The 12,380-nt window shown below is 47.1% G+C and overlaps 1 long non-coding RNA gene across 2 annotated transcripts in view; it reads left to right on the forward strand.

Annotated features, from left to right (window-relative positions):
• LOC140414536 (uncharacterized) overlaps positions 1-12,094 on the forward strand; it is a 28,741-nt gene extending 16,647 nt beyond the window's left edge. Inside the window, exons 2-3 of one of the 2 annotated variants that reach the window (XR_011943685.1) lie at positions 6,748-6,866; positions 11,218-12,094. This is a non-coding gene — a long non-coding RNA (uncharacterized lncRNA). Of the gene's footprint in view, positions 1-6,663; positions 6,867-11,217 lie in introns of those variants that run through there. The other variant, XR_011943679.1, reaches the window with a different exon arrangement.
• Positions 12,095-12,380: the final 286 nt, after the last annotated feature.

Here is a 12,380-nt window from a genome sequence, read left to right on the forward strand (position 1 = left end):
AATGGTAGAGATTATGCGAATATTAGGGGAATTTGGCCAGTTCTCGGGGTATAAATTGAACATGGGTAAGAGTGGAGTCCCAGGCGAAGGGACAGGAGAGGAGGTTGGGGGAGTTTCCGTTTAAAGTGTTGGGAGGGAATTTTCGTTACTTGGGTATTCAGGTGGCACGGGAATGGGAGCAGTTGCATAAATTAAATCTGGCCCAGTTATTTGAGCAAATGAAGGAGTACTTCAGGAGACGGGATTTTCTCCCGTTGTCACTGGTGAGGAGGGTACTGACCGTAAAGATGGTGGTTCTCCCGAGATTTTTGTTTGTTTTCCAGTGTCTCCCTATTTTTATCCCAAAGGCCTTTTTTAAACGGGTGAATGCAGTGATCTCTTGGTTTGTGTGGGCGTGTAAAACCCCGTGAGTAAGGAAAGTGCTGCTGGAGCGGAGCCGAGGGGGGAGGAGGGTTGGCCCTACCGAACTTTAGGAACTACTACTGGTCAGCAAATATAGCCATGACGAGGAAGTGGGTAGTGGGGGAGGGGTCGGTGTGGGAGCGGGTGGAGGCCGCGCCTTGTAGGGGCACAAGCTTGGGAGCACTGGTAACAGCACCTCTCTGTTCTCGCCGACTCGGTACTTCACAACCCTGGTGGTTGTGGCGGCTCTGAGAGTAAGGTGACAGTGGTGGATATTGTGTTATGCTGCTTCGGATAACACAGGCTGCTACTTGATGCCGTCTTAACTAAAGGATGCTCCAGACTCTGAAATGAGTTCAACGTGTTTATTGAACTATTAACACAGTTCTCAAGTGAGTTTGACTCTCTGCTAATCTAAGTGTAGTAACTCAGTCTACCAGCTTGCTCTAAGCCACGTGCTGGGGTGTGATGCTGCTGATCAACCCTGTCTAGCTCTCTCGATGTCTGTCTGTGGAAAGAGGCAGGGTGTGAGTGCCTCATTCCTTTTATAGTGCCCCCTTGTGGTGATGCCACCCCAATGTCCCGACTGCCCATTGGTTGTGTCCTATTCTGAATGTTCATTGGTTGCATGTTTGCATATCATGACATCTCTCCCTTTTTTTTTAGATGTGAATATACATGTGAATATGTCTGTCTAATGTGACTGACTGAGGAATACAGAACAAACAAAACAAATGCTCATAAGTCCAGTCTCTGAGGCTTGCGTCTGATCCTCGTCGACCGTCGGAGAGGTGGTGGAGGGGATGTCTGTGTCTTGACAGGCGAGTGGGAGGCATGACTGGTGGCCTCGTGGTTCGAGGTATCTGGAAGTGGCAATTCGACATGTGGAAATGGAGGGGAAAGTGGTTGTGGGCAAGCAACTTTTCGCAGTGCCCTTCGATTCCTTCGCACAATGGAGTCATCAGCCATGCGTATGACATAGGATCTGGGCGCGGCCTGTCGCACAACGACAGCCGGAGCAGACCACCCACCATCCGGTATCTTGATCCTGACCGTGTCTGCCGGGGATAGCACGTCCAGATCGGTGGCATGTGCGTCATAGCCCTGCTTCTGGCTGTTGTGAAGCTGCTGCATCTTCTGCAGCATCGGGAGGTGATCAAGGTGTATGTCGGAAGCGGAGTCCGAGGCCTTGCGGATCAGCTGCTTAACGACTTTGCCATTGGACTGCGGATAGTGCGGACTGGAGGTGACATGCCTGAAATTGTAGCTCTTGGCAAACGTGGACCATTCTCAACTGTGGAAGCACTGGCCATTGTCGCTCATGACGGTGTTCGGGATGACATGCTGTGAGAATGTCTCTTTACACGCTTTGATGACGGTCCATGAGGTGAGGTCTGGCAGCTTCAGCACCTCAGTATAGTTCGAAAAGTAATCGATGATTAAGATATAGTCGCAACCATTTGCGTGGAATAGGTCAATGCCAACCTTGGACCACGGAGAGGTCTCTAAGTCATGTGGTTGGAGCGTCTCCTTGCTCTGCGCTGGATGGAACCTCTGACAGGTTTCGCAGTTCAGGACCATGTCCGTGATGTCCTGGTTGATGCCGGGCCAGTAGACAGCTTGCCAGGCCCTGCATCTGCACTTTTCTACGCCTAGGTGTCATTCATGAATCTGCTGCAGCACCATGCTCTGGAGACGTAGCGGGATGACTATCCTGTCCAGCTTGAGCAGGATGCCGTTGATTAGCCTCGGGTCGTCCTTGACGTTGTAGAATTAAGGACATTGCCCTTTCTGCCAGTCATTGCTGAGGTTGTGGATGACTCGCTGCAACAGGGGGTCTTTGGTCGTCTCTTCTCGGATGTGAACGATCTTCTCATCTGTTGCCGGGAGAGTGCTTGCACACAGTTGTACCTGCAATTCAATGTGCTAGATGATCTCCAGTGGTTCACTGGATGAGTTGACTGAGCGGGACAATGCATCGGCGATGATGAGCTCCTTGCCAGGTGGGTACACCAAATTGAAATCATACCTCCGGTGTTTGAGCAGAATTCTCTGCAAACGAGGCGTCATGTCGTTCAGGTCCTTTTGGATGATGTGGACCAGAGGCCTATGATCAGTCTCAACAGTAAATGTTGGCAAGCCGTAGACATAATCATGAAATTTGAGGATGCCGGTGAGAAGACCTAAACACTCCTCAATCTGCCCATATCTGGTCTCAGTGGGTGTCATTGCCCGTGACGCGTATGCTACTGGTACCCAGGATGACGTGTCGTCTCTTTGAAGCAACACTGCCCCAATGCCATCCTGACTCACATCTGTGGATATCTTGGTCTCTCGATTTGGGTCAAAGAATGCAAGCACGGGTGCAGTGGTGAGCTTGGCTTTCAGCTCCAGCCACTCTGTTCGGTGCTCTGCCTTCCACTCAAAGGCGGCTGATTTTTTCACCAGGTTGCGTAGGGCCGTGGTGTGTGTGGCTAAATTCGGGATGAACCTGCCAAGGAAATTGACCATTCCCAGGAAGCGCAGTACTGCCTTCTTGTCCTCGGAGACTTTCATTGCCTCGATGGCTTTAATTTTGTCTGTGTCCGGAGGGGCACACCGTGTTGCGAAATCTGATCGCCCAGGAACTTCAGCGTGGATGTCCCAAAACAGCACTTGGACCTGTTTAGCTTAAGGCCATGTTTATGTATGCGTCGGAATACTTTCTTGAGTCACAACACATGTTCCTTTGGGGTTGTGGACCAGATTATGATATCGTCAACATAGACACAAACCCCTTCTATTCCCTCCATCATCTATCCCATGATGCGATGGAAAATTTCTGATGCCGAGATGATGTCAAATGACATTCGGTTGCAGCAGAATCTGCCAAAAGGTGTGTTGAAGGTGCAGAGCCTTCTGCTGGATTCTTCAAGTTGGATTTGCCAAAATCCTTGGGATGCGTCCAGTTTTGTTAAGCGCGCGTGTGCCATCTCACTCGTGATATCTTCCCTCTTCGGGATGGGGTAATGTTCCCGCATAATGTTTTTGTTTAGATCCTTGGGGTCAATGCAGATGCGTAGGTCCCCCGAAGGCTTCTTTACGCACACCATCGAGCTGACCCAGTCGGTTGGTTCAGTGACCTTGGAGATGATGCCTTTTTGTTGTCGACTCGTGAGCTCTGCTTTCAGGCGCTTCCTCAGTGGAGCAGGGACACGTTGTGGTGCGTGGTCCACTGGCTTGGCATCAGGCCGCAGTAGAACCTTGTACTCATACGGCAGCGTGCCCATCCCGCTAAATACATCTGGGTACTGGGTTAGGATGTCGTCGATGCTGGCCTGAAGATCCGAATGGGACGGCGTCGTGGTGTAGACCCTTTGAATGAAGTTCAGTTGCTTGTAGGCGTGTGCACCTAGCAGGGATGCCCTGTCTGGTTTAACAATCCCGAAGCGTAAGCTTGCTTGTGTGTGTCGGCTGGACACCTGCTGATGGCAGGACCCCAGTGCCTTGATTGAGTTTCCATTGTGGTCCAGGAGTTTGTAGGCAGCTGGAAGGATTGCGGGGGGCTTCTTGATTCTGTTGAAGTCCACCTGCGAAATCAGGTTGGCGGAGGCACCTGTGTCCAGTTTGAACTGGATGGGGCAGTGGTTGACCTTCATCACTGCATGCCATTCGTCCTCTGAATCCACGGCCAGGATTGATTGGACTCGCGATGTGTCCGGTGTGGAGTATTCGCACTTCGTAATAATGCCCACTCGGTAAGTGTTGTCTGGGTATTCATCATCTGGATCCGTAGCACTGCCTGTCTGATCAGAGTCATGCATTCGGTGTTGCACACTTCTGATGCGCCGCTGTCGGAATTGGGAGTGCTGGCTCCTGACTGGTGGTGCAGATCTGCACAGGGCTGCATAGTGGTTTGGTTCCCACAGTTTAAACAGCGTTTGCCTCTTGCAGGGCAGTTTTTTAAAAAATGGGCGGTGCTGCGGTTCGCACACATGACGTCAGCGTCATGACGCTCAGTGCGCATGCGTGGTGCGGTTCTCTGACGTCTGCACCTGCGCAGTGCAGTTTTCGGCCGCTTCGTGTTCCCGATCGCATTGTGCATGCGTCGGGGCCGGGGAAGAGCGTGCAAAATGGCTGCTTTTGTCAATGTGGAGGCACTGCATGCAGGAGATGGCCTGAACACACTCCACCCGTGGGAGGCTTGTTTTTCCACTTTCTGCCATTTTGTACTGTGAATAGCGATTTTTCGAGTGCTCATACACAGCACACGTTTCAATCGCAATTGTGCCTGTATTCAGTAGCTGGTTGTCACGGATCTTGCTGAGTTGAACTAAATAGATTGAACAGTCACTCCTGGTATCATGTTGTGTTTTGCTGCTTCGGATAACACAGGCTGCTACTTGATGCAGCCTTAACTAAAGGATGCTCCAGACTCTGAAATGAGTTCAAGTGTTTATTGAACTATTAACACAGTTCTTAAATGAGTTCGACTCTCTGCTAATCTAACTGTAGTAACTCAGTCTAACTGTACCAGCTTGCTCTAAGCCACTTGCTGGGGTGTGTTGCTGCTGATCAACCCTGTCTAACTCTCTAGATGTCTGTCTGTGGAAAGAGGCAGGGCATCCCTTTTATAGTGTTTATGTCATGCCCCCTTGTGGTGATGCCACCTCTTGAGTGTCCCGACTGCCCATTGGTTGTGTCCTATTCTGAGTGTTCATTAGTTGCATTTTTGCATATCATGACCGTGGAAGCATATGGGAGTGGAGGGAGCGTCGGGCTCCAATTTGTGGCAATCACCGGTTTGTGCTGGGGAGGTTGGATGGGCGGTTTCGGAGATGGCAGAGAGCAGGGATCGAGAGGCTGGAGGATCTGTTTATCAATGGGAGCTTTCCTTGTTTGGAGGAGTTTGAATTGCCGGGTGGGAATGGGTTTCGTTATCCGCAGGTGAGGGACTATGTCCAAAGGCAGGTTTTGACCTTTCTGCTTCTACCACCGTAGGGGATACAGGATACGGTAGTTTCTAAAACTGGAGTGGGAGAAGATAAGGTCTCGGAAATTTATAAAGAGCTTATGGAGTGGGAGGGAACCCAGATAGGGGAGGTAATGCGCAAGTGGGTAGATGAGCTGGGTAAGGAGCTAGAGACAGGTCTGTGGGAGGATGCTCTGAATGGAGTCAACACACCCTCATCTGTGCCAGGCTTGGCCTGATTCAATTCAAGGTGGTCCACCGGGCACACATGACGGTGGCCCGGATGAGCAGGTTTTTTGGGGTGGAAGACAGATGCGGGAGGTGTGCGGGAGGGCCCGCAAATGATGTCCACATGTTTTGAGCATGTCCGAAGTTTTGGGGATTAGGCCGGGATTTGCGGATGTCATGTCCACGGTGCTAAAAACCAGGGTGGTGCTGAGTCCAGAGGTGGCGATCTTTGGAGTGTCAGAAGACCCGGGAGTCCAGGGGGGCGAGAGAGGCTGACGTTTCGGCCTTTGCTTCCTTGGTAGCCCGCATGGCCGGGTTTCTCAGGCTTGAGAAAATTAAGTTCGCCACGAGAGGATCAATGTTAGGGTTTGTTCGGAGGTGGCAGCCGTTTAGCGACTTCTTCGGGGAAAACTAAACTGTTAGTAGATACAATAGGAGGGGGGGTTTAGGGAACGTGGAGGGGGTAGGGGGAGTTAGTTTAGTTTAGGTTTGGCGGCATCAGCGAGAGGAGATGTAGGGATTGTGTTGTATAAGCCATTTTGGCTGGGTATGGTTGTTGGTTGGGGGGGGGGGGGGGTGGTTGTGCACTGAACAATGTTTACATTTGTATTTTTTGTTACCATAATATCATAAATGTCTTAATAACATGTTTGTTTTTTATAAACTAAGGGAATGTTGAGGTGGTGGTGGGGGTTGTTGGGGAGTGGAGTGGAGTGGGGTGGGGGGGTGGTCGATGGGGTGAAAGCTGGCATCAGTTCCTATGTCGGAAGGAAGGTCGAATAGATAAGTCATCTCAAAGTCCTGAGTTGTTTAGCAGAAGAGGCTAATGTTGGGGACATTGCTGAAGCTGTGTTCTTTTGACTCAGCCCAAGGCAAGTCCTGTCAGTGTAGTGATCACAGAGAGAGCTGATGTGTCTGAGTCTGGGACTTGGTGAAGCGAATGCATATCCTGAACATATAACAGTGATGCCCTTTGACAGATGGCTCAATAGCTCAGTGACATCATTGAGTGCGAGAGGCACGGTATAAAAAGCTGTTTACGGCCAGTCACCATAAGCATCCAGTCAGATCGGAGGCTGCGCTACACTCCACTCTATCAGGCAGGACTGGTCATCTCACCGGGATCCAACTGCGTTGCCGATAACGTGCAGTCTTCCTCTCCTCAGACTAGAAACATTTGGAATTGCACCCTGCTGTTGTTAGAATCAAGTACCATCCATATGTCACCTTGGACATGATACTTCGGCTGAACAGATTAACTCCCAATTACTTCCGATTATTGCAGGTGAGTAGAACCTCTTTAACTTGAGTGGGGAATGTGCAGGGGAGGATGCAGGAATGTGGGCAGTGGCATTTGCACAGCAACACGTAGTGACCTTCACACAGTAACACAGTGCGCCAGTCACACAATGACGTACAGTAAAGCAACAGAAAGAATAGATGAGGGTACTACAGTGGATGTAAAATATTTGGTTTTTCAAAAGGCCTTCAGTAAGGTGTAATAGACATGTGTCAAAGATCAGAGCATGTGGAGTGAGGAGACGAGTAGAAGAATGGATTGTCAATTGGCTACAAAGTGTTGGGTTAAAGGTACTCAGACTGGCAAAAGATGGGAAGTGGAGTTCTGCAGGAATCAGTGCTGGGACCACCATTGCTCATAATTTCCATTGAAGATTTGTACTCGGAAATACAATTAAAAAATTTGCAAAAGACATCAAATTTGAGGGTGCAGCTAATACTAAAAATTAGGACATCATACAGGAAAACATAAATAAAATTGCTGAATGGGTATGTAATTGGGAAACAAATTTCAATATAGATTAGTGCGAAATGGTGCATTTCGGTAAGAAAAATATGGTGGCCTTGGAAAATAAGGTCTAAATGGTGTCGGAGCAAAGGGATCGAGGGGCACAGATTTACGAATCATTAAAAGTTGCAGCTTTGTTTAACAGAGCCATTTAAAAAAAAAAAAAAGTACTTGGGTTCATTTCTAGAAACATAGAATTGAAAAGGCTGCGGCTGTTTTCTCTAGAAAAGAGAAGGGTGAGGGATGACAGGGTAGATGTTTTCCACTTGTAGAGGATATCATATATTATATAAATAATGTATACATATTACATATAAGGTAGCCATTAAGAAATCCAAGGAGGAATTCGGGAGAAACTGCTTTACCCAGAGAGTGGTTAGAACGTGGAACTCGTTACGGCAAAGATTAATTCAGGCAAAAGGCACTGATGCAAAGAAGTGGAAGCTCGATCAGCATAAAGAATATATGTTGATGCGATGAAATTAAGGAATATGATGTTGTGAAGCATAAAAACCAGCATTGACCATTTGGGTCAAATGACCTGTTTCTTTGTTATAAATTGTATGGAATATGCATTCATTAACACACCGTGACATTAATATGCATTTACATTAATCTAGTCAGTAACGAGCAGTGATATCAGTTTGTACAAATGAACCCGTTCAGCCGAGGAAGTTTCTCAGGGATATGAATTCTGCTTTTCCTCCATTTCAATCCTTAAACTGGGGATTGGTTGGGCTTTGCTGAGTATAATCTTCAAATCCCCTCTCACAAACAAGAGATTGTTTTCTGGATCCTAACCAGTCAGTGACCTGGTGCATTTTATTAAATATGTTTTTCTATGTAACATGGCGTTTGCAGTCATCATCCGAGAGATACACCAGCAGAGAGAGAGTGTGCGTGTGTGTGTCCTTTCTCCTCCTCTCGTTCATTTCTCCCTATATCTTTCCATTTCTCTTTGAACTCTACTCCCTTTTTATCTCACTACTCTTTCTCTCCCCTCTCCCTTCCTTCACTCTGTTTCCCTCCCTGTCTCCTTTCCCCATCCTGAATAAACTGGGCGGTGGTTCCACGACATCACCTCACTTCACATAAATATTTATCCCTTTGTGTGTGAGCATCAACAGTGAAGTGAATGCTAACGAGCCAATTCACCAGGAGGGGCATCACAACAGATCCTGATCCTTGTCCAGTCCCTGCCTGATACCAAAGTACCTGGAATGCTGAGGTTAACTTTAGCAACGGAGGGGCAGCATGGTGGCGTAGTGGTTGGCAATGCTGTCTCACATTGGCGCCGAGATCCCAGGTTTGATCCTGGTTCTGGGTCACTGTCCGTGTGGAGTTTGCGTGGGTTTCGCCCCCACAACCCAAAAGATGTGCAGGGTAGGTGGATTAGCCACGATAAATTGCCCCTTAATTGGAAAATATGAATTGGGTACCCTAAATTTTTTTTTAAACTTTAGCAATGTAACTATTTTGCCCACTGCAATCTCCTGATTCAGCCTGGACCAGGAATTGTGTCAAAGGAAGCTATTTAGCCCACCACCTTTTGAAACTGTTTGCTGAAACACCTCATCCCATATCATGAGCTTTCCCATTTCCTTTTACCAATCACAAGCAAGCTGTCAAGTCATTTCCTCTCAAGGTGACAAAAGAAGCTCACAGGAACATGCTTAGCTAAGGTCCCAAGACTTGTGTTCACATGAAGAATGACCGTTTACCCAAGATATTGTCAAGTTCCCAGTTCTGGCACTATTCCCACCAGGGCCCCGGTGAAGGGAGTGGAAATAAAATCTGACTGGGCGATGCATTGACGGAGGTGTGGATGGAGAATGCTGACAGAGGGAAGTGAAAATCTTTGTAAGGTGCTTTGACCCATCCTGGAGTGGCAGCTGGATGTTTTTGTCCTTTCACTTGAACGATTCTGACTCTCAATGGATTAGAATCAGCGGCTGTTATATAAGGGACAGATTAAATATTAAAAACTGATATTGCAATTGCCAAGCTGCTTCATTATTACTGGCTCATGTGGTTTAATTTTTAACCCTTATGGTGCTATGCGCTGCATTTGGTATGACTCACCGCAAAATTCCTTGTGCCCAGAGTCTAATTTCCAGGCCCCTGTGAACTGGCCCTTTCTGCAAACCCAAATCACTGTCCAGTCAAGAGAACATCATTCACAGCCAATTAAATAGTTTTGAAATGCAGTCCCTGTTGTAATATGTGAAAATATGCTGTATTACAGCCCGGTTGTGCAAAGTAAAAAAGGCATACTTACCTGCAGCTAAGCAGCAGGTCCCCAATTTGGAGCAATTCCTACACCACCGATACTGATTTGATTTGATTTATTATTGTCATGTATACAGTGAAAAGTATTGTTTCTTGCATGCAATGCAAACCGTACATAGGGAAGGAAGGAGAGACTGCAGAATGTAATGTTACATTTGTTGCCCATCCCCATCACTTTCTCAAAGGTAATTGAGAATGGGCAACAAATGCTGGCTTAGCCCGCGAACAAATGTATTTCAAAAAGCACAGCAGACCAGGTGTATCCACTTAAGCACGATGATGAGCAATCCAGTAGTTCACAGGAGTGGAAACCCAATGAACATTCTCACCAGTGTCCACGCTGAGTGCATGATTCTACTCTCTCCAGATCCCTAACATCATGGAAACCAGTGTCCAACCCATTGATATCATTCCGTGACTGAGAGCTCTGATGGACTTGCCAGTTGGTCTCTACCTGAGCTAGTCATTCTCTGAGCCAAGTTGTTGCAGGATGTTTCTCACTGGCATCACCTCACAATGTGGAGATTGCCCAGGATGACCTTACCACAAAAAGAAAACAGGAAAAATCCATAACAGCCATCAGTGAAGTGATGGGAAGAGTTATCAATGACCTGCACTCTGAGGTAGTTGAGATCATTCAGTGGGAGGACAGGGGACCCAGATCGTAGAAGGTGGCAAATCAAACCGTGAACAAAGGGGAGATATTGAAATATCAGATAGGATTTACAGGATAAAATATGCCTACAAGTAGGCCAAAGGCTAGGATTTATGGATATGTAGGAGAGGTTCTTAAAACAAATGTCAGATGATCATAAGGAAGAGAGGGAGTTGAGGGAGAATGAAAAACTGGTAATCAACAGAAGGGGAAATAAAGCGGATAGTCAAAGAGGGATAAATGAGCCACTTTGACTCAAGGGAAGTAAAGCAGATGTTTAAGAATATCTCCTCTGGATGATGGAGAAAGATGACGGGGAAATCTCTCCTCTGTATTACGGAAGAAGGAGCTAGGGGAGTAGGAGCACCTGAGGGGGTTCAAGAGAAGACACCGTTGGAGGGAAATATTCCAAAATAAACTTTTAAAAAACCCAAAGGAACTGAAAATTGAGAAGTTCAGCTGGCCAGGGGCAGCACGGTGGCGCAGTGGTTAGCATCGCTGCCTCATGGCACCGAGGTCCCAGGTTCGAACCCGGCCCTGGGTCACTGTCCGGGTGGGGTTTGCACAGTCTCTCTATGCGTGGGTTTCGCTCCCACAACCTAAAGATGTGCAGGGTAGGTGGGTTGACCACGCTAAATTTTTCCTTAATTGGAAAAAATGAATTGGGTACTCTAAAATTAAAAAAAATAGTTCCGCTGGCCAGAATACTGAAGGAGGTTTGGCGGATAGATGAAGAGGCACATAACTGTCTAAAGATCTTTGGAAATAGGAATTGTTGCCAAAGGACTGGATGGTGGGGAATGTTCCCCCTAGATTCGGAGAGGGAAGGGAATTGATGGGAAATTACAGGCATCTCATTTACTGGTGCTTTTCTGATTTGCACAGATGCAGCTTGCAGGTGAGGCCGTGGCCCAGAGTACTGACCGACTCATTAACTTCTCTGCACTGCTCCTTGCTGTAGGGGGTATCAGCCTGTCCTCCTACAGCACGAGAAGAATGACTGAAGCAGCTGAAACCTTTGCAATCGTTGGAAAAGAGGCATCGGAAGAGAGGAATGAACTGCATCAAAATGGATAATGGACGGATGGACAGATGATTCTCAACACTTAATGATCCCCTCTCTGCATTCTATCTGAATAGACAAGCCATACCAAGAGTAGTAGTTGATAAAATGAATGACTGATACAGATGCTGCTCCTACTCCTTCCTGAATGGGGTCAACGGGACAGTGAGAATCTTTGTTACTGCCGCAGGCAATCTCTTCATGTATCATTGTTCTCTCCCAGTGAGAAGAAATAGATAGATAGTTGGATTGAGGTCCAGTCTAAGGTGTTACTATTACTGTTAAAAAGCAGCAAGTTACATGTGGAACAAGTTAAAGTTATATTAACAACAAATATGATCATTGTACACTCAAGTGCTCGGAGTCAATTGTAACACAAGCTTCTGCTGACCTGTGTATCCCATCACTCCTGACACAAGGCCTTTCCACATGTTTGTCCCAACTGATTGCTGGGCTCAGGGGCTGGGGTTTGGTTGTTTGGGAACCCCCCTTTAAGCACCATGTCCTTGCTTGGCATATTTTTAATATTTAAGAATGGTTCAGAAAAATATCAATATGTGAAAAATGGACCTGTTATCAGTGAAATTGTCAATCCTCCTGGAATGTTCTGGAGTCTCCAAGATTTAAAGGATGCTATGGTGGGCAAACCTGGGGGAAAACATCATGCATTCAAAAATATAAGTTTTCATTTTCTTTGAACATCTTTGTTTATTGGTTGTAAATGTATCAGAGATGGAGAAAAGTGCTATTTGTTTGGCTGGGGCACTAGGAAGTGGGTGTAGTCATGTGACGAAGCTTCCAGAAATACTTCCACCCAGAGTTGACAGCCTTAGTTATCAGGCAAATTGAACTAGTTAAAACCAGCTGCTCTTTCAGAGTAGGCCCAAGGTATTTGTTTGCCTCACACTCTGGGAAGGCCTGCAAGCTGTTTATACAAGGAGGCTCTAACACTTATCAATAAAACAATATGTATTGTTAATAGATG

The sequence above is a fragment of the Scyliorhinus torazame genome, chromosome 1 (genome assembly GCF_047496885.1).
Source record: "Scyliorhinus torazame isolate Kashiwa2021f chromosome 1, sScyTor2.1, whole genome shotgun sequence".
NCBI lineage: Eukaryota > Metazoa > Chordata > Chondrichthyes > Carcharhiniformes > Scyliorhinidae > Scyliorhinus > Scyliorhinus torazame.